General features: G+C 42.1%; 1 protein-coding gene across 6 annotated transcripts in view; it reads right to left on the bottom strand.

Annotated features, from left to right (window-relative positions):
* LOC132778465 (poly(rC)-binding protein 3-like) overlaps window positions 1-23,759 on the bottom strand; it is a 226,123-nt gene that overhangs the window by 163,377 nt on the left and 38,987 nt on the right. For all 6 annotated transcript variants that reach the window (XM_060781454.2, XM_060781448.2, XM_060781450.2 and 3 more), the window contains exon 2: window positions 12,864-12,933. The gene's annotated coding sequence lies outside the window, so the exon portion shown is untranslated. The remainder of the gene's footprint in view (window positions 1-12,863; window positions 12,934-23,759) is intronic.

The following is a 23,759-nucleotide window of genomic DNA, read 5'->3' as shown; positions in this document are numbered from 1 at the left end:
GGAAGCAGTGATGAGTTGGCTGCAAGCGAGCAGAGTAAAAGTGAATCCTGCAAAAACTGAGATACTCTGGCCCAGACAGCCGCCAGAATTAATCCAGTCTCTGCCTGATTTCGATGGGGAAGCTCTGGTTCCGTCTGCCACTGTTAAAAGCCTTGGGGATGATGGAGACCCAGATCACTGCCATAAGTAAGCAGGCCTTTTTTCATCTTCGCCAGGCAAGGAAATTGGCATCCTACCTTTTGGTAGAAGCATTGACAACGGAAATCCACGCAACAGTCACCACGAGGTTGGACTATTGCAACGCCTTATATGCCGGCCTTCCGAAGTCAATAACCCAGAAGATTTGGATGGTCCAAAATGCAGCAGCCAGGCTGCTAGTGGGATCATCTATAAGATCCCATATTACATTGATTCTGCAACAACTGCATTGGCTACCAATAGAACATCAGATCTCTTACAAGATACTGATCCTGATATTTAGAGCTCAAAATGGCCAAGGACCTTTATATCTTAGGGACTGCCTCATTCCTCTTCTCCATCAGTAGTCACTTCGATCCACCCAGGAAAATGTCCTATACATACCGGGCCCTAGGGAGGTACACCTGGAAGCTACAAGGCATAGAGCTTTTTCGACCTATGCTCCAATTCTGTGGAACTCATTGCCTCCATATATTAGAGCAATGTCGGAGTTGCGACCTTTTGTAAAGGCGCTCAAGACTTGGCTGTTTGGTTGTGCATTTAAGTAAAGTGATCAGATCTAATTTGCCAAATAGTCACTGTTGAATGTTTTTATATTGAATGTTTTTATATTGTGTAAATGCTATTTTAAATTGTAAATTGCTCGGAGCACCTTTGTGGAGAGCGACTAATTAAGAAATAAAGTGAAGTGAAGTGAAGATAGCATGACTTTCCTAGGACCAGTTTTGGAACCTTTGTGCTGTTGAACTAGCAAACTCCAATCCGCCTCCTTGAGCTGAAAGGGAAGTGATGTAATTAATTAAGCATCATCTCAGATTACCATTTATGAGCCATTACTGCACAAGCAGGGGGCTTTGAGATGGTTGAACAGAAGCTTTCCGAAACTCTAGGTGCTCTTACTGCCTATTACAGGGAAAACCAGCTGATCCCTGTAGCAAAAAGTGGGTGCTAGAAACAATATCATACGAAAGCTGACTGGCACAACCTGGGGATCACAACCAGACACAGTGAAGACATCTGCCCTTGAGCTATGCTACTCTGCTGCTGACTACGCGTGCCCAGTGTGGAACACATCTCACCATGCTAAAACAGTGAATGTGGCTCTTAATGACACATGCCGCATTATCACGGGGTGTCTGCGCCCTACACCACTGGAGAAATTACACTGTCTAGCTGGTATCGCACCACCTGACGTCTGCCGGGAAGTAGCAGCCAATAATGAAAGGACCAAAGCAGTGACATCTCCAGCCCATCCCTTGTTTGGGTATCAGCCAGCATGTCAATGACTTAAATCAAGAAATAGTTTTCTAAGATCTACAGAGACACTCGCTGGAACACCCCAGCAAGCGAGAATCCAAAAGTGGCAGGCTCAAACCCAGAACCTCAACCAATGGCTGATACCAAATGAGAGACTCCCCCCTGGGCACACAGAAAACTGGGTGACTTGGAAGGCGCTGAACAGATTGCGCTCTGGCACCATGAGATGCAGAGCCGATCTTAAGAAATGGGGCTACAAAGTGGAATCCACGACATGCGAGTGTGGAGAAAAGCAAACTACAGATCACCTGCTGCAATGCAACCTGAGCCCTGCTACATGCACAATGGAGAACTTCCTTCCGGCAACACCAGAGGCACTCCAAGCTACTGGTCAAAGGACATTTAATCAACTACCAAGCTTGCAAATTCTGTGTTTTGTCTGTTTGTTTGTTTGTTTGTTTTTGTTAAAAATGTAGTACAAATATCTGGTTGCTGATGACATGATAAATAAATATAAACCATTTATGAGCTTTGTGCAGAATGGTAACACCAGTACTAAGGAGGAAGGAGAGTGAGTAGACACTTTGCATGTCTTGGGACTTCAGCAAATACTCAATATTGCTAAACCTTGGACGAACCCGGTTTTTCTCTAGTGTTTCAAACAAGAGTATCTTCTTGTAATGGAATCTCATTCTTTTGCCTTTAAACAAAAAATTGGGTTCTGTCTTTATGCCCAAATTTACAGGGGAGCTGACTTGTTTGCAGTCCTCCCACCAGCATTATGTCATTCTGCCATCTAGTGATAATCTTAGTGCACTGTTGGGCTACTGGCATGAAAGAAGTGGTTCTCAACCTTCCTAATGCCGCAACCCCTTAACATAGCTCCAATTGTTGTGGTGACCCCCAACCATAACATTATTTTTGTTGCTACTTCATAACTGTAATTTTGCTACTGTTCTGAATCATAATGTAAATATCTGATATGCAGGATGCATTTTCATTCGCTGGACCAAATTTGGCACAAATACCCAACACGCTCAAATTTGAATTTGAGCGTGTTGCGGCGGGGGGAGGGGGGGGAGGATTGACTTTGTGATTTGGGAGTTGCAGTTGCTGGGATTTATAGTTAATCTATAATCAAAGAGCATTCTGAAGTCCACCAACGAGGGAATTGAACCAAACTTGGCACAAAGAACTCCCATGACCAACAGAAAATACTAAAAGGTTTTGGTGGGCATTGACCTTGAGTTTGGGAGTTGTAGTTCACCTACCTCCAGAAAGCACTGTGGACTCAAACAACGATGGATCTGGACCAAACTGGGCACGGATACTCAATATGTCCAAATGTGAACACTGGTGGAGTTTGGGGGAAATAGACCTTGAAATTTGGGGGTTGTAGTTGCTGAAATTTATAGTCCATCTACAATCAAGGAGTATTCTGAACCCCACCAACGATATAATTGAGCCAAACTTCCCACACAGAACCTCCATAACCAACAGAAAATACTGGAGGGATCTGGGAGGAATTGACAGTGATTTAGGAGAGATGTAGTTCACCTACATCCGGAGAGCATTGTGAACCCAAACAACAATAGATCTGAACTAAATTTGGCACAAATACCCGATACGGTGAAATTAGAATACTGGTGGCGTTGGGGAGGATTGATTTTGTCATTTGGGAGTTGTAGTTCCTGGGAATTATAGTTAGCCTACAATCAAAGAGCACTGTGAACCCAGCACAATAGATCTGCACCAAACTCGGCACGCTACCTACATGGCCAACATTTAACACTGATGGAGTTGTGGGAGGGGCTGCTTTTGAATTCTGGGAGTTGTAGTTCATCAACACTCAGAGAGCACTCTGTACCAAACAGGTGATGGAACTAGTAAACTCAACATGTCAAATCTTGAATACTGGTGGGGTTTTGAGGGGACTGACTTCAGAGGTTGTGAGTTATAATTCACCCACATCGACAGAGCAGTGTGCGCCCAACTGATGGATCTGGACCAAACTTGGCACAAATACCCAATATGACCAACTTTGAATACTGCTGGGGTTTGGGAGGGGGGACTGACCCAACATGATGGTAATGTTCTCCTTGTATCCAGAGAACTCTGTGACCCACATTGATGATGGATCTGAACCAAACTGGACACAAAGACCCAGTGTGGCCAACTATGAATACAGGTGGGATTTGAGAGGTGATTGACCTTGGCATATGGGAGTTGTAGTTCACACAAATCCAAAATGCACTGATCCTAGCTGATGAAGTATCTGGACCAAACTTGGCAAACAGACCCAATATGGCCAATATGGTGGGATTTGGGGAGGATTGCCCATGATTTTGGGAGTTGAAGTTCACCCACTTCCTTATGCATTTTCTAATGAAAGCATTAATTAAAAAACAAAAGGAAAGAGAAGCCAGCTGAGGGGCTAGCCGATCACAGCAGGAGGAGGGCTTTTGGTGGGAGGATTCACCGTCTGTTTCCAAAAAGTAAGAGAAGGACAGGCAGAGAGATCTTCAGACTTCTCTACCAAAGGAGTTCCTAAGACCACCAGAAATATGTGTTTTCTGATGGTCTTTGGTGATCCCTCTGACATCCCCTCACAACCTTTCCCAGGGGTCCCAACCCCCAGGTTGAGAAACACTGCATTAAAGGGATTGTGTCTAAAGTTGCTAGTATGTTAGCTTCGATATCCCATCTTCCTATTTAGTTGGTGAACAAACTACAGTGAACACTGATGGATGAGCTGAATTTCAGAGAGGGTATATTCAAGACCCATATGGTCAGAAAAAAGTATCAGAAGAAGTTGCCCTGCATTGTCTATTGATCTATCGATCTATCTATTTGTATCCTGCCTTTATCCTGCCATCAAGATGGCTGATAACATATGAAACATAATGCAAATTAAAAACATTAACATATCAAATTAACAGAAGCCTTCCTTCATAAAGTGCAAATGAACAGTGACTATGTTATGTAGACCAATTAAAACATCCTAGCCACTGGTCTGGTTAAAGGCAAAAATCCAGTTTAAACTTAGTCCCATTTAAGAAAAGAATGCATGCAGTCTCCAAATGTTCTTGGATAGCAAATCCCATCAGGCCTAGCCAGAATCACATCACTAATGGATAGCAACCATGGAAATTGTAATTTTAAAAAGCCTACCTATATTTTCTCCCTAAGTTATAATCTCTGCTGTCTTTGATTTCAGGATGCAGTCTGGTTTCTACTCCCTCAATAGACAAAACCATCTGATCTTTTCGCTGTGCAGGTCTTTGTCAACTCTTTCTGCTGCTTGCCTATAAAGTGCTGGATTCACAATAATCCCCAACTGGTTAATTTCACAATTAAGGCACTAGTCACAGACTTTGACTTCTAGTAAAAGAAAATAGGGCTTTCTTATGCATTAAAATGTACAAGTACAATTGATTCTATCTCCTGATGTAAACCACTTATTTGATTGCATGCAGAAAAAGGCAGATGGCCTTATTATGCTAATATGATCTCCTCTAGTAAACATTACTCACGATATAGAACATACTTATGCTGATCTCTCTCAACATGATGGGTGTGCTTTGCATCTCTTTAAAATGAATCTCATAATTCCACTCAAGATACAACAGAGCAAGTATGAATTCTAAACAAATCAAATTAAACCATGCAAGCAATGCATCCCTTATTTAGAAATTAAACAGATGGGGAAGATGGAATGGGGAAAGGAAGAAGTCTTAGGTACTAAATCAGTATTAAGCACTTCTCTGGACTATTGTGTTTTGAAGCCCCAGCATCCACCATCCAAATCAGAAAGAAAATATCATGTCTAGATGTAGATAGAAGTGCATCCAAAATAAACTACTGCAATCTGCTCTAAGTGGGGCTGCCCTTGAAGAGAAATTGGATGCTCCAACTAGTACAAAACGCAACAGCTCAACTTTTGACTGGAATATTATATATGGAATTTTAAAATATATATATATCTTGTTTTTTCTCTCTTTAAAGAGACTGCCTGTCTAAGAACCGCATCAGAAAGACCTGGTGAAGCATCCCATTTTGCTAGACTTCCACAAGAAAAGAGGGAGCAGGGGGCAAATCTGTTGCCCTGCACACAGCTCTCACTCCGTGATGCTTTCCCCATCACATGGAAAAGTGTCATAATGCCATTGGGAGGAAGCCTTGAGCCAACACGCCCCACCAGCAGCCAAGCAAAGCTTAAGATGCGGGGGGGGGGGGGGCATTTTGAATTACCCAATGAAGGAGGCAGATTTGGTTTGGTTTTAATTCCCTATGATTACCAACATGTCCTATGGGATTTTGCTGTAGTGGTGTGTGATACATTTCCTCCAGGTCTCCAACACAGAATATTTCAATTTCTTCTTTTCTGTCTCTGGATGGAGCATAAATTTGGAGGTTTAACATGCCTCCCTTTGCATAATACTAACAAGTTGCACACACACACACACACACTGCTGCTTTCCAGTAGCTGTTCAGCACATTTAGTTTGGTTTTACAGCAAAAACCTATCTTGAGATGAGAGACCCTACCAACTGTCCTGCTGCCATCAGTAGTCTCTTGCTTTATAGGAGCAATGTAGTGTTATGGTGGACCCTCAGAAATATGTTCCTAATAGTGTGGAAAATGCACCGGGGGGGGGGGGGGGCTGGCAAAATTTCTTCAGAAGGGATTTGCCAAGTCAAACCACTTTATTAACAAGCAAGGCTTTAAAGATCTACTGCAGGTGTGCCACTTTCAGAAGAGTTGGAAATTCGCTTTATGCAAGATTTGCCAAAATGTCAGGCAAGCTCTTATTTAAATGTTGTATTTCTTTTCATTTCTCCCTTCAGTATACAAAACGGTAACACATTAATCCTCCGACAATGGTGAAAGATGATTCACTCTGCTTATGTCACCTAGATTCATATTGCCAAATGAACGATGTAAAATTTCCTTCCCTCCTGTCTGTCATCTGAATTATGGAATTTTCTGCCTGCCTATCAGTTTTAAAATGTATGCCTATTCAGAGAATGGTGAAGTTTTAAATCTTCATTGGAATGGTTATCAAATAGCTTAAAGAGTTTAACCTTGTTGTTAACTGTAGTTAAGCTGAGTACAACTTATTGCAATCTTATGAATGAGAGGCCTGCAAATCACCCTATCCTGGTTACAGCATGATAAAATCCTTTCGAACTAATATTTTACTTCAACACTGCAGTCTCACGTATAGAAAATAAACTATCTTCCTAAGGAACAAGACAGTGCAGGTCTTATGATCAGAACAAACTTTATGTCTTTTACACTTGCTTCCCTTTCATACTATGTCAGGGAGATCCTCTCCAAGCGATCATTCTTCAAAGGTCTGCTGAAACAAAACAAAAAAATCACCTGTCTGCAGAAGGAGGTCAGGGAAAGTATTAATCTAAGCTCTCTGGGAAGGAAATTGCTGAGCCGGGGAACAGCCACCAAGAAGTTCCTTTTGTGTTTCCACCAGGTAAACTTGTGAAGGTGGTGGGACAGTTTCATGGTTCTTCAGATACTATTAAACAGGCAAGTGCTACTGTATTGATATAAATGCACACATGTAATTTCCTTGAGACTTGCTGTAGCTATCTAGTCATTTGAGATTTCAGTACAGTGCTGTAAAGCAGGGTGCAAGCTACCATGCTTTCAACTTGAACTCAAACACGAATGGAGCCTGATGAATTATAGAGATAGAAGAGATCTCAAGGACCATTCACTCCAACCCCATGCCTCCATGCAAGAAAAGCACAATCAAAGCACCCCTGAAAGATGACAATTCAGTCTCTGTTTAAAAGCCTCCAAGAAAGGAGCTTTCACCACACACTGGGGCAGAGAGTTCAACTACCGAAAAGCTCTTACAGGTGGGAAGTTCAGGTGGAATCTCCTTTCCTGGATTTTCATGTGTCAAGTTGCCTGTCTCGGCTGCTCCGAGTTAGGACTTCTGTTCTTGGATCTGTATCTTGTTTTCCAGTTTAAATTCCATGCCTCCTGTTTGGATTACAAATCTTGTTTCAAGTTTCAAGCCTTTGGAATTATAGTCAAGTTCAAGTATCAAGCCTTTGGATTATGGTAATGTTCATACTTTCAAGCTTTGGTATAATTCTAGTTTAAGTGCAACAAACCTTGGATTACAATTTCTTGCTTTTGTCTTAAGTGATTTTTGGAATTCCTATTCAGAGTTAGTCATTGCTTCTTGTTAAGCTACTGGAAATCTAACTCCTGGATGTATTTTGAAACTATTTTTATATTATATACACTTTTCTTAACAAACTTACTATTCTTGTTCAACTGTGTGGTGTTTGGGTGAAAAGGGGATCAAGCGGCTGGGCCACAATACTGATATATGGAAGGAGAAAGGCTTATGTCATCTGGAATGTGCTTTAAAATATCCGACCTAAATTTAGTTTTTGGAAGTATGCTAGTTACCGCCTACTGATCCTTAACCTATCTGATCCCTAACCCATCTAAAACACAGACATGTGATTTTCATCTCAAGAACAGACAAGCATCTTGAACTCTGAGGATCACCTGGGAAGGAATCCCACTGGAGCATTGCAGCACACCCAAATACCTGGGAGTCACTCTGGACCATGCTCTTACCTACAAGAAGCACTGCCTGAACATCAAGCAAAAAGTGGGTGCTAGAAACAATATCATACAAGCTGACTGGCACAACCTGGGGATCACAAGCAGATACAGTGAAGACATCTGCCCTTGAGCTATGCTACTCTGCTGCTGAGTATGCATGCCCAGTGTGGAACACATCTCACCATACTAATGACACATGCCGCATTATCACGGGGTGTTAGCGCCCTACACCACTGGAGAAATTACACTGTTTAGCTGGTATTGCACCACCTGACATCCACCAGGAAGTAGCAGCCAATAGTGAAAGGACCAAGGCAGAGACATCTCCAGCTCATCCCTTGTTTGGGTATCAGCCAGCACCTCAACTACTTAAATCAAGAAACAGTTTTTTAAGATCTACAGAGACACTCGCTGAAACACCTCAGCAAGCGAGAGTCCAAAAGTGGCAGGCTCAAACCCAGAAACCTCAATCAATGGCTGATACCAAATGAGAGACTCCCCCCTGGACACACAGAAAATGGGGCAACTTGGAAAGCGCTGAACAGACTGCGCTCTGGCACCACGAGATGCAGAGCCAACCTCAAGAGTGTGGAGAAGAGCAAACCGCAGACCACCTGCTGCAATGCAACCTGAGCCCTGCCACATGCACAATGGAGGACCTTCTTGCAGCAACACCAGAGGCACTCCAAGTGGCCAGCTACTGGTCAAAGGACATTTAATCAACTACCAAGCTTGCAAACTCTGTTTTGTCTGTTCGTTAAAAATTTGTTAAAAATGTAATACAATTGTCTGGTTGCTACTGACACAATAAATAAATAAACAAATAACCGCCTTTATACGCTAACAATTTACAACTTTGATACATATATATTTAAAATGGTGAAATGTAGGCCTTGGAAAAAGTAATCTACATAATAGGTTCACGTTCTAACTACTGCAGGTTCCCCATTATTATTCAGTTTGTTGTGATTTTTAAAAAAGTTATACTACTTAGCTCAGTGATATTCCCAAATGCGAGTTTAACAAGGAACGGATAGATTTTTGGGGGTACAGGATTTAGCACAAGGGCATTGCAATGGACCCCGCAAAGGTGGAAGACACGAGGGGATGGGAACCTCCAAGGAAGCGCAGACAACTGCAGTCCTTCCTAGGATTTGTGAACTTTTACAGGACGTTCATAAAAGACTTTGCGCAACTCACACTGCCCCTCATAGATCTATTGAAGACCAAGGGGAGGGGGGAAACGGCCAAGGTAAAGTCCCCGGGAGCGAAGCTGACTTGGACACTAGAATGCCAAGAAGCTTTTGAAAATCTGAAGAAGAGGTTCACAGAGGAGCCTGTGCAAGCCCACCCAGACATGAACAAACAGTTTGTAGTGCACTGCGATGCTTCAGACAGTGCATATGGGGCGGTTTTGCTACAAAAAGACTTAGAGGACAACTTGAGGTTGTGCAGTTTCCTATCAAAGAAATTTAGCGAGACAGAAAAGAACTGGCCAATTTGGGAAAAGGAAGCGCTGACTATACTGAAAGCATTAGAAAGCTGGAGGCATTTCTTAGAAGGAAGCGACACCCCTTTTGAGGTGTGGAGTGACCATAAAAACCTGCAATACATCAGGTCGCCCCGCAAGTTATCGACAAAGCAGGTCAGATGGTCACAATTATTCAGTCATTTTGACTTCAAGCTCAGGTTTTTTAAAGGGAAAGATAACATTATTTAATGTTTCAGAACAAGTGCTCTAATAATTAACTACTTACATTAAAATTTAATTTGCACAAAACTACAATGTAAACATAAAATAATTTGTAAAATATTGTTGGACTGTTTTACGTAGTTGGATTTTTGGAGTAAATTTTTAATTCATTTTTGATGCTCAGATTATGGTTCTAATAAGAGTTTACTATTGTTTGTTAGCACTCCTAAGTTACTATCCATTCAACCTTACAGAAGAGGAGTGGGGGAAAGATTACAGAACTGCAGAGTTGGAAGGGATCCTAAGGGCCATCTAGTCCAGTGGTTCCCAACCTGTAGTCCGTGGACACCAGTGGTCCGCAAAAACTAAAATATGGTCCACAGCCTCACCATTACACTGCTGCAATGAGAGCGACTGGTCTTGTGAAACCCTCTACAGTGCCAAAGCTTATTAAATATAGCTTTCTGTGGGCAAGCAGATGGCAACTACTGAATTGCATATTTTTTGTATCAGAAACTAGAGATGATATGGTCTATCCAATGCAGTTTTCTGAATCAGCACCCCAAGTAACCAAACCAAATCTAAAGTTGACCAAATATTGTTTCATAACCTTTTTGGTACTAATGTTGGAGAGTGGTCCCTGGTCAAAGTGGTCCTTGGTCAAAGTGATTCCTGGTCAAGTGGTCCCTGGTCAAAAAAGGGTTGGGAACCACTGATCTAGTTGAACTCATTGCCATGCATGAATATATAGCTAAAGCACACTCAAGAGGGTGGTCATACAACTTCTGTTTTAAAACTTGTAATGAAGTAGGGTCCACTGCCTTCTGAGTTAGTTTGTTCCACTCTTGGGCAGCTATTATCCTCAGAAACTTCTTCCTAATGTTTAGGTATAATTTTTTTTGTAGTGCCATGTCCAAGTTCACTTTATTACAGTCAATGACCAGCTTGAGAGAAGAGGGACACAGTTGTGTAGTGTGAATCAATTGGTTCATGTCCTTGGAGCAGCAGAAGACAAGAACATATAGGTTCTTAAGAAAATATATCTCATAGAAAGGAAAAATATTTTCAGGCCGGATGTCCTAGAGAAGGCATGGGCAAACTTCAGCTCTCCAGGTGTTTTGGACTTCAATCTCAGCTAGCTTTCCAGTTGTTAGGAAATGTAGGAGTTGGTCCAAAACATCTGGAGGACCAAAGTGTGTCCATGCCTGTTCTAGGGCAAGGGTGGAAATGCATAGCACTCCAGATGTTGTTGGATTCCACCTCTCATCATTTTCTATCTTTTACTATGTTAACTAAGGCTGCTGAATCTTGCAGTCAAACAACATCTAGAGGATCGCCGTTTCTAATCCTTTTCTAGAGAAACATTGTTTTTTACAAAGTAATCTATGAGAAAGGTACATTTTAGAATTTTACAAGATAAAATATATCCCTTAAAAAAATCTGTTGAGAACTGTTGACCCATGAGTGGATAAAACTCAAGAACAGTCGCATTATTAGCCCCACATTAGTACATATATTATCAGTTAGATAAATTGCATTGTAACATGGAAAATTTGGTGGCATACAATGTTTCTCCTCTACATGATGAGGTAGCATGATGTAGTGGTTTGAGTGTTGAGACTGAGAGACAAGGATCTGGATATACACAGACAGCCTCATCAGACGGGTAAAATTATCTGTCGTATGACACTTCCAGTCACTTGTGGCACAGAGCCCGCTGGCTCCCATCCCACAATGTTGACCTACTTCCAGTGGGGATCCATGCCACAAGTGAAGTTGAAGCTTGGTAAGCTGCCACTGTGCCAACATGGGAGGCTTCTCGTGTTGCATGGGAAACAATGGGGGGGGGGGGGGAGGCCAAGCAGTGATGAGGTAAGAGGGAGGGTGGGCGATGCAGGGTGCAGGGCGACGGGGTTCCCCCTGCCAGGCCCTGCTATGATTTGATCAGAATCCTACTCTGAACAAATCTTGCTGATTTTTGTGTGTGAGTGTGTCAGGAGCGACTTGAGAAACTGCAAGTCGCTTCCGGTGTGAGAGAATTGGCCATCTGCAAGGACGTTGCCCAGGGGATGCCTGGATTTTTTTGGGGATGTTTTACCAGTCTTGTGGGAGGCTTCTCTCATGGGGAGCCGGAGCTGACAGAGGGAGCTCATCTGCGCTCTCCCAGATTCAAACCTGTGACCTGTCGGTCTTCAGTTCTGCCAGAACAAGGATTTAACCTATTGCACTACTGGGGGCTGCTATCTTGCTGATAAATCCCCATGACAGGTTCACCTTTGGGTTACCATAAGACTGAAATGACTTCAGTCTTATGGTAACCCAAAGGTGAACCTGTCATGGGGATTTATGACTTCAAGGCACACAGCAGCAGCCTTTTCTAGGTAAAGACAAATCATCTTGCTCTACATTACTGGGGAAACTGAAACAAATAACTATTTGTCCACACTGCTTATGGAAACCCACTTTTCCCATATTCTGTAGCTTGAGTTAACATAGGACCAAAACATTCTAAAGGAATGTTACTCTTCATGTAAATTGAATGTAACAATGAACTCCAAAACTCATACTCTCTCCTCTCCCCATGACGAGTTCTGACATTCAGCGGTTGCTCCGCCTTGTTCACTGCAAATCAGCACTTTTCGAAAGTGATAACGGAAAGATAGAATACAATTCTGTGTCAGCATGAGATGCATACAGAAATATTATCTACTCATATCTAGCCTCTAAGGTCTCATTTTTCCATTATATTAGTGAAAGATGGGTAGGAGTTAAATTTGCATGGATCGATCTAATTATAGACATTCTTAATGTCTTCTTTTACCTTTCAAAATAAAGAAAGTGGACTCCCAAATGGGAAGTATCTGGACACATATATGGAAATGAAATCTTAAGTAATGCTTGCCTTCATAGTTCTAGGTTCTCTCTGGAATTGTCAAGCATCTATAATTAAATTACTAAAAGCAGCTAGATGCCAGTACTAATAAGTTCCAATGAAATTATTAAGAGTTCAGACTGTGTCCTACAAGATGTGTGTGTGCTTAATGGTAACATTTTAACAACCTAAACTATAACAGTTTATTACTTTTGATACAAAATATTATCTCACCTAAGTTGCAGTTCCCCAGCCGTGAGCTGTTTCATATATGTCTAATCGCAAGTCTTGTGTCTGCATCAGTCTGCAAATTTAAAAACAAGCACACATAATCTTACTTTGATATACATATCGAAATATACATATTATGTATTATTTCTCCTAAAACACTCATTTTTGTAGACATATCTGAGCTTAAAGCAACTCACAATGTCACTTTATAAAGAACTATTTCAAGTTAATTCATATGATACATTAAGCATCAACCACAGCTGAGGTGACATTAATATTATGGAGTGCATATATAAGTTTGAAGCATACAGAAAAATGAAGAGAAAAATGAGAGAGGGATGAAAAGTTTGGGGAAACTGCTAGCAAGTTTATTCAGCTTGGGCTTATTTCAAAATGGCCATGTGGTGTTGAGGAAAATAATGAAATTGGACATAAGGTGCTCATGCAATCGTAATAGGATCGCGCATTTCAGCTGAACCTCAATCCGTGTCTGCTGGCCGAATTTCAGGAGACCCCCAGATCCTTTTTCACATGCCTCCTGAAAATGGGCAGGTAGCGAAGCACCATTTTTGGTTCCACAGCTGGAAAATGCGGTTAGATCTGGCCCATTGGCAGCAATGGGTGGACTTCCCAGGCTCCCCTTGCCCTCATTTTTGGGGCTATTGGGATGATAATGGCCACACGGGAGGACACATCTACCACTGTTAGCCCACCAAATTTCATAACGTTTGGGTCATCTCCTGATTTTAAAGAATTTCTTTTCTTTTTAGAAATAAAATCTCCTTAAATATTCCCCAAAAGATATCTCCCCGCTGGCCCCACCCTATAACTTCTCCAGGAGCAGCAGCAGGGCACCATTCCTTCCTGCCAAATATCAAAGATGCACTTCCTCATCACACAGCCCAGTGCCCCCCTATTATACTTTCTTTTTTACTAATAAAAAAACCAGTAAGCAACTTATTTTTTGCACTTTCCCAAGTCCCAGTCCCACTAAATAAAAAGAATCAAGAAAATCAAGAAAAATCAAGGAAAATAAAAAAAGATTCAATGTTAGAGAGAGCCCAAGCCAAGCCAAAAAATAAAGCTGAAAACAAGCAGCAAGGCAATTGGACTGAAGTACCTCTCTAGAGCCATGACACAACTGGGAGCAATGGAGGCTCTTGCCCCATTAAATAGACACAGCTTGCATAAGACATGTCACAATGTTCTTCTTTTCTGATTGGCCCAACAGGCAAAGCTCACAGAGAAACCCCGTGTGAGCACACAGCAGCCTCTTCACATGCTGCATGATGCTGAATAGGAGAGGAGAAACCATGACTGGCTGCTACATGGTCCATTACAACTGAAAAAAACATGGTAGCTGAGTCCTTACTGTTATGGCAAGCTGAATTGGTCAAAGGGAACTGACCAAACTGAATCTGTGCACAAGTCTAATTCATATTGGCAGAAAAAATGAAGGAAGGTTCTGTTGAAGTAGAACTGACACTACTTTGGGTACAGACAGACTGGTCTCACCATTTTATGTATCTTCACTGAAAAATTCATTGTGAATTAATTTACTTCTAAAGCGACTGGCTTGACCTTGAAGGAGCTGGGGGTGATGATGGCCGACAGGGAGCTCTGGCATGGGCTGGTCCATTCGGTCACGAAGAATCAGAAGTGACTGAATGAATAAACTACAACAAAGTACTCTGGAGCTACAGCTATAGCTACTGCAATGAATGCTGAGCCATAACTTCCAGGGAAACACACAAATAAGAGGAAACAATTCCATGATTAATTTCTCATAAAGTGACAGAAATATAGAATATCAATATTTTGAATTTGTTTGTTGAAATCTAATTTCCAGCCATAAAAATAACTTTGTAGCCATAAAGTGCTTTGATTAGAATTTTGGGTTTCTGTGGAGATGCAACAAGATGAATGGATTTCACAAGGCAGAAACATGCTGCTGCCTCAATAGACCTTGGAACCACTGTACATCTTTAAAAATCATGATCTAATATTTCAAGTACCGTTTTCGTTGCCCGGTATTGTGCCGGTTTCATCTCGTATCGGTCAGTCCAATTTTGGTGGATTGGAAGTCTGAAGAAGAATAGCCAATACAATCAATGCCAAGGAATTCTGTGAGTTGCAATCTGACTAAATCTGAACAGCTGCAATAATCCCACCCCCTTCCATGCAGAGAGAATTTCTGCTCCAATTTGTTCATTGTTACATCACTTGAAGTGGTTCAGTAAGAGCAGCATGCACTGTTTGCTTTATTGCCACATGATTGCAGCTGTTGCATCATGAAACACAGCTTCAGGACTCGTCTTTGCACCTGGGGGGAAATGTTCTTGAAAAGACACCCAGATGTAACCAATATAGACTGAGATAATCCTGAAGAGAGATTGATGGAGTACACAAAATCCAGCAGTGATAAATATGGCCTGGAAAAATACCAATGGGGTCATCAGTTTATCAGTTTATCAGTCATTTAGCTAGAAGGACCATCAGGCAGTCTGGGATTTACAACTCAAATCCAATTATTATTTTGAAAGGAGCTCTTTGCTGCCGTCTTTTCTTTTAACACTCTAAACAATTAGGTGACAACCTCACCCACATCCTCCAAGTTATTTATATATAAATTTGCAAAATTTTGATACTGAAGTATGCTTTGCAATTCTTTTAGACTTTCTCAGCATTAACTGAGCTTTGAAATTACAAATTACAAATTACAAATTGGGCTGGGGAGAAATTGGAGGAAGAAACAGCTCCTCTGCTCTCCCTGTAGCAGCTTTCTAGCTACAGCAGGGAGGGCTTGTCCTTCTATTGTGCTTGAACCTATCGGTGCCATTACTGTTTCTCCATGCACCCAGCAGGCTCACTCCTGGAGCATGTTGGGTTACATAGTTTGCCCTTATCCCAGCAGGCAAAGCAGAAGTAGAGCACAGCGATAATTGAATTTCAAGAAAATTGTTTCTTTTTGCCAGGCTCGTAGCCAGGATTTCGTTGGGGGGGGGGGGGCTGAATTTTTTTTCAGGGGGGGTTTCGGAGGGGGGCTGAGTTTCGGGGGGGGGCTGAGTCTGAGTGAAAGAGGGTCTAGCCTAGCAAACCTTTTGTATCATTACCCCAATACCCCCATGCATATGGGATATATTGAGTATGGTGATCAGATCATGATATGAATAAACATAACAGTTTAAATAATGCACCATTAAGGCCTTTTCGCGAACCACCATGAAAATTTCGGGGGGGGGGGGGGGCTGAAGCCCCCCGAGCCCCCCCCCCCCCCGGCTACATGCCTGCTTTTTGCCTTCCTTCCTCCCATACTTTCCCCTTTTTCTTTCTCTTCTTTCCTTCTTGCCTTCCTTCTACCCACTCCCTCTCTTTCTTCTCCCTCTCTTTCTTCTCCATCTCTTTCTCTTTCTTTTTTTCTTTCTTTCCTTCCTTCCCCTCATACACATGTCATCTATCAACAACCAATCTACTTCACACCCTTTATTTCCCAGTCATATGACAGAGGGTTACTTCATCTATCCACAGCCACTCCATTTTCTTATTCTTTCCCTTTGAGAAGGGAGACAAAATGAGATGTGATGGCATGCCGGGAATGGAAAGAAAACTATACGTGTCCGGCTGTTTTTCCAGTCACCATCGGTATGCCCTATATGTACTTTAATTTCCCAAAATAAGACTCTGGAGACGAGACTAAATTTAACCAATTAAGTTTACTGAAGCAATCAAAGTGAATCAAAACAAGGTAGTACAAAGGCACAATTTGATTACTAAAATGACACAGGATTAGAATAATGAAGTACTGACATAAGGTATAAACTCTGAGGTAAGTATAGATATCAGGAGACTATGAGTAATAAAGATGGTATGTGCTCTGAGGTAAAGAATAAAACTATATTCTATGAGGCAAGTACTGCTCACGTGTATGAGGCAAATACCGTTATTATCTAAGACATGTACATCTATGATCTTTGAAGCATGCACTACTCTAATATATAAGGCATGTACAGCTTAAAGTCTTTGGGGCAAATACATGCTTAGGATTGCCTGTTTCAGATCGCAAGCCAGACCTGACACTTTCTGGCTCTGCCAAAGAAAGAATGGAGGGAAAAAGTCCTTCCACTGTGATCCAGAAGGGCTGAACCACTAGAGCTCGGCCTCTAGGAGGATCCCAAGCTCCTCCCCCAAAACTCAGCAAATGGAACAGTCCACCTCCAAGACAGCAAACAAGGAAATGAACAGAGGAGTAAAAACTAGGCTGAGACTTCACACGAGATATATATTAATATTTGTCCTTTTTTGTTCTTAAATGCTGAAATTGCACAACCAATCTAACGACAACAAACATAAATTAAGGAGCATCAATTGTGCAGAAAGGGTTTGCAGAAGTATGAATGCAAGCATGAATTGGTGAATCAATGTAATTAAGGAGCACAGAGAGGTGCAATATCAAGGAGACTCAATATGGCATGCGCCCACTATCAGTGATAATGCAAGAGCAGTGGGATACTTGGTTCATACATGTAAAGTCCTCAGTTTCACATCTCATGTGGATCTTCTTTCTGTAATTTTAGTATTCACATTGAAATTGGAAAAAATGAATCAAAAGTTTGAAAAATAAAAATGAGGAAGAGCTATTCCACCACTTAATATAGGAAGAAAAATCTGGTAACAGCTCCGCATAAACAGCTTGAACTCAACATACTGTGCATACATTTTAAATGGTGCTGAAAGCATAGAGCTCCATTGTAACAAGAAATGAGCTGAGATAAATTTCTCGGCATATATCCATTTGTTTTCTTCTCTGTAGAACCTGGATAGAGGTAGTGTTCTAATGGGGATTCCCTCAGGAAAGAAGTAATTCATTTAGATTTGATTAGCTTCATTTTTTTTAAAAAAAACTTAATAGTTAAATTTGCTATCTATCTCCCATTATTGAGAGGTCTGTCTTCTCTATGGTTAAATAAACAACTCTTTATTTTTTGATATATCATTTGTTCAAAATGTAACACTTCCCAACTGCTGATAATATATACTGCCCTATTTTTAGACACATTTCTCTCACAAACTTCATTAGGTAGCATATAACAGTCTGAGAAATTGTTTCAACATAGGTGGGGAGCAGAAATGTGTAAGAAAAAGAAGAACTGGTATAGTGCAGAACTAAAAAAACCTGAGCTATGAGTCAGAACGAGTCCATCTTAGCCATATGCTAACTAGGTAGCCTTAGGCAAGTCTCAACTCACCTATAAGCAGGGAGTGATAACATTCATCTATCTCACATCATGGTCGTCTTTAAAAGATGAGATACATGAAACATTTTTATCAATATACATATGAAATGAACTTATTCTGCATCAGACTTCACTTTCCCTGTATATCCTGTTCTGAGGTCAGCACCCATTCCCTTTTATTACAAACAATACAGGGACACAGTAGCTAAGCAAATCAGCTTATGCAGACTTGCACATAGAATCATAGAGTTGGACGAGACCTCATGGGCCATCCAATTCAACCCCCTGCCAAGAAGCAGGAAAATCGCATTCAAAGCACTCCTGACGTGCTCCGATGGATATGGAACAGGACCGGAACTATATCTAATAGGATTCAACCACAATATGCAAATATCAGAATTCTTGGTATACAAGAACCTGGCTAGCCATTTATTGTGAGTTTTTCACACAGCTGAACAGTCACCTTGTTGTGGTGAGGGGGCTTGTGTGTTCCAATGAAACTGTGGGTGTAACCACCAGAGTCATGGATTCCCAGGAGGAGCCACAGGGGAGGTTCCAGACCAAGCACAATCTGAAGACCTCAATGGCGGAGCAGGTGGAGGATAGCATGGTACAAGTTACAATGGCTGTGAAGACGGAAGAAGGCTGCAACATATTGAGAAGCCACTGTTGTTGTGTTAACCATGCCACTGGTTGGGACCTCACTTTGTGAAGACCGTGTGTTGCTTAGCTGTGCACTGGCCTCCACACATTAAAAAAATCCATGCACAGGCATCTTCCAATAAAAATAAAAATAAATCAACAAAAGTTCCATGGCGATCACCAAGTGCTGACAGGGGCAGGACTGTGAAATCTGGAAGCCCCTAGTCACAGACTGGCACATGGGTCGTGCATATTGACTCAGTTGTTCTACCTCAAGGTCCAAAGCAGTGGAGTAGTCCGGCAGCTGTATCCATGAATGAGCAGCTCTTTTAAGGATCCACTTTGCTCACTCCACACGGCGAAGGGGCTAGAAAGGTGCCCTAGACATAGTCTGCCTCTCTTATCCCTGGCTGCACTGCTGTGTCCAGAGGGGTCACCACCCTGTGGCCAAAAAAGAAAAATGAATTCCGCAACTTGACTCAATTAAGCAGCTGTTTGTAGAGACTGAGGAGAGAGGAGTTGATTTCACAGAGGCTCAGAAATGCTTTGTGATGCTAGTGAGCCTATCTGATGAGTGGGACTTTCTTGTACACGTATTCCAGAATTTGAGGGTCCAGCATTTGTCATTGGACTTAGTCTGTGGAAGAGTCCTCGAGGACCTGGAAAGAAGATTGTCCGAGAAGTCCCAGAAGCAACAGGAGAAAGGGTGCCCCCAGGAGGGGGCGCAAGAGCCAGACTTTGACCCAGACGGTGAGTGTGAGAACCAGCAGACATTTGTGTCCGGAGTCAAAACAAGACTTTGTTTTGCATGCAGTCAGCCAGGGCATATCGCGAGAAATTGTCCCCATGCCAAGAAGAGGCCTTCCAGAGGAAGAGGTTCCTGTGGGAAAGGCAGAGGTGAGAGAACAACAACTACACACGCCCATGTATTCATGGCGGCCAACGGTGTGGTTCCATAGGAGAACAAGTAGTTCCTAAACTCTGGAGGAACTCATCACGTGGTGACAGATTCCAAGAAGTTGAAGAATCTGAAGGAGATATCAGGTACAACTGTGACTTTGGCAGATGGAACTGTAAAAACCTTCAATAAGTATGGGGCTGCTTATATTTCTTGCTTGGGAGTGCATTGGAAAAATGTCCTTTGTGTCCCAGAGATTAAATCTGATTTGTTAAGTGTGGCTACATTAACAGAATTGGACTATAAGGTTGTTTTTAGAGGCATTTATTGTTACATAATTAAGAATGGAAAAATTGTGGGTGAAGGTGTGAAAAGAAACAAACTATATGAGATGTTTGAAAAGAACAATTACCAAGATGGTACAGAGGTCCTTTGTGTTAAAAACCAGATTGTGCATGATAGATGCATTCATCATCTGCATTGTTTTTGTTTTTTATTTTGATACTTAATTCCTTGTTGTAATTTTTCTGTTGTTATTCATCATTATTTTGTATTATTTGATGTGGTTCTATCTATTTTGAGGTATTGAATGTTTGCTTTTTTACGTGTAAACTACCCTTAGTTCCTCTGGGGAGAGAGGGTGGTCTAGAAATAAATAATTACTACTACTACTATTACTACTAAGCACAGTTTTTGACATAAGTTCCTCCTCTACACAGATGCAGCTTCCACACACCTCTTAGGTCCAAATTTGAACTCATGTCACGTAATGCCCACCTACATGGACCAGGGTTGCAATAACTTTTAGAAGGCAAAAAGCAAGAATAATTAGTATATTATGGCCAATATTTGTTAATGGGTCTGAAGTATGCCATGAGGCCATCAATCCAACTTCAGTATTAAACACAGATTTCTTTATTTATTTATTTATTTATTTATTTATTTATTTACTTTATTTGTATACCGCTGTTCTCAGCCCTTAGGCGACTCACAGCAGTTAACAACAAGAACAGCAATACTACAACAACACGGTATATAAAAAGCAATTAACATCATAAACACATTAACAGTTAACAACAATAACCATCCACTGACGTCTCATAACTAAAAACATGATCCAGATTCGTCATCCATTGTTCCATTCCTATATTCATTACAATCATTGCACTGTCTATTCAAACGCCTGTTCGAATAACCAGGTCTTCAACTTTTTCCGGAATACCATTAATGATGGATCTAATGTCCGTGGGAAGGGGTTCCACAGCCGAGGGGCCACCACCGAGAAGGCCCTATCTCTCGTCCCCGCCCACCGTGCTTGTGAAGCAGGCGGGATCGAGAGCAGGGCCTCCCCAGATGATCTCAAAGCCCTAGTGGGTTTATAGGCAGAGATGCAATCAGATAGGTAAATTGGGCCGGAACCATTTAGGGCTTTAAAGGCCAACGCCAGCACTTTGAATTGAGCCTGGTAGCAAATTGGTAGCCAGTGGAGCTGGCGCAACAGGGGGGTTGTATGCTCCCTGCGCTCCGCTCCTGTTAGAATCATGGCTGCCGATCGTTGGCCCAATTGGAGCTTCCGAGCCATCTTCAAAGGCAACCCCACGTAGAGAGCGTTGCAGTAGTCTTGTCGGGATGTAACCAGAGCGTGGACCACCGTGGCCAAGTCAGACTTCCCAAGGTACGGGCGCAGCTGGCGCACAAGCTTTAACTGTGCAAATGCTCCCCTGGTCACCGCTGAAACCTGGGGTTCCAGGCTCAGCGATGAGTCCAAGATCACACTCAAGCTGCGAACCTGCGTCTTCAGGGGGAGTGCGACCCCATCCAACACAGGCTGTAACCCTATGCCCTGTTCGGCCTTGCGACTGACCAGGAGTACCTCTGTCTTGTCTGGATTCAATATCAATTTGTTCGCCCTCATCCAGATCGTTACAGCGGCCAGGCACCGGTTCAGGACCTCGACAGCCTCCTTAGTAGCAGGTGGAAAGGAGTGACAGAGTTGGACATCATCTGCGTACAGATGACACCGTACCCCAAAACTCCGGATCTCACCAAATATACTTTACATACCCCTGGTGCCATTTCACCAGCAAGCATGGAAAAATGGCAGGCGGATGGGGTGACTCCAGTGCCCCAAGCGCCACTCCAGCACGGTGATGCTTCCCCCATCACATGGGGAAGCATCCCCATCACACGGGGAAGCATCGCCCAAGCAGGGCAGAAGTGTGCTGGTTCCATTAGAGCCAGCACAACATCTGGGCCAGCCCATATTGACGAGAAAACATCCTAGGACGCTTCAAAACCTGTTTGGGGGGGGGGGGGGGCTTTTGTTGGAAGCTGAGAGACATAATGTGATGGTCTGACAATTGGTTGACAAGCATCCTAAAAAGCTTAAATTGGAAAGTGCAATAAGGTCCTAAAATGGCAGCACATGTAATAACAGTATATAACTAAAGCATTAATGAAATGATAGGTGGGTCCAAACTGGACCATAATGTTGTAGTTCAGCCCATGGTTGTGGCTGATACCGATGTAATGGGGAAGTGGATCATGGGAACTCTGGGTCTGTGAGTCAACATGAGATTTTAAGTCCTGAAAATGATCAATCTGTGTCTCGAGCAGTTAGTAAAGGTCACATTCCAGAGAGGTGCCAAAATGGTACAGAGGAGTCATTCTCTAGGGAAACAAGTTCAGAGGCTGAAATCCCAGGTGGAGTGATAGTTATGTGAATTTCTTGGGTTTTATTTTTAGCGCCAGACCAATATTATATGGATTATGTGGCAGTGTAGAAGGGGTCTAAGACTCTGAGTTCAAATCACTGCTTGGCCATGGAAATTCACTGGGTGATCTTCGGCAAGTCACACTCTTTTAGCATCAGAGAAAGACAATAGCAAGCCTCCTCTGAATAAATCTTGCCAAGATAAAAACACATTGACAGGCTTTTCATAGGAGCATCAGAAGCCAGAAATGACCCCAGGGCACACAACAGCAGCAGCAGCAGCAACAACAACAACAACAAATCTTGCACATCCTTTATTTATTTATTTATTTATTTATTATTCAAACTTATATGCCGCCACTCTCCTGGGGCTCGGAATGACTAAAATGGCTAAAATCAAACACAATGTAAAAACAATTTAAAACCATTAAAAAACAGCAATATCAAAGATCAAAGCCCTATCGAAACAGATATGTCTTACACTCCCTGCGGAAAGCTTATAAGTCCCGCAAGGCACGGACTTCAGGTGGCAGAGTATTCCAGAGTGATGGTGCCACTGCTGTAAAGGCTCTGCGTCTGCAAGTTCAATACATCATATTGAACTTGCAAATATTAAATAAAATAGTCACATAGTAAAGCCCAACCCTTCTTAACAAGCACAATTTTAAAGATCTTCATGAACCATAACATTAGACCTATATTTTTTGTTTAAAAAAACTACATTTACCACAGCAGAAGAAATAATAGATAGATTTTAAAAACTCAGGCTGGATTAAAAGACAGGCATTTTGATTCATATATGCAGGCTTCAAAATGCTAACTCCTTTAGGGGCTCATATAAAAGTACTTAAAAGTAATGTGTCAAAAGCATTAAAGTTCCTGAAGATTGGCTGTACCCCCTCTGACATTTGCAGAACATTTCCAGAGTAGCAACACCCAAGACATTCAGTTGGTTCCAATTTGAGACAGATTTCTCAACTGTCACAAAGAATGAAATCTCTTGATTAGTTTGTGAGAAGGGACACACACACACACACACACACAAATAAGCAGATACTTGCAGTAATATTGAAGCCACATTATCTTTAACCAATGGCCTCACCTTTGCAAATTGCTTTCTTTGCTCTGAAACCTCATTAAGGTAATCAGGGAAAAGCCTGATACAGTTTCTGTGAGGTATAAGACCCAGATGAGATTAGATTTTTGCAACTGTCACAGGCGATTTCTTAACCATCTCCCCTTTGAAGTATGATGTGAAAGACTGAACCTCCCCTGAGGAATGCCACTCTAGGTCCTGTTTCATCCTTTCTAAGATAAGCATAGATTACTGCAGGTGAAGCAGGCAGCTGGTGTCAGGCACCTGGCAAAGCAGGGCACTGGGGAATGTACATCTGCTGGGATGCCATTGTCTT

The sequence above is a fragment of the Anolis sagrei genome, chromosome 6 (assembly GCF_037176765.1).
Source record: "Anolis sagrei isolate rAnoSag1 chromosome 6, rAnoSag1.mat, whole genome shotgun sequence".
In the NCBI taxonomy this organism is placed as follows: Eukaryota; Metazoa; Chordata; class Lepidosauria; order Squamata; family Dactyloidae; genus Anolis; species Anolis sagrei.
The sequence above is the reverse complement of the archived record's forward strand: the minus strand, read 5'-3'. Positions and strand labels throughout refer to the sequence as shown.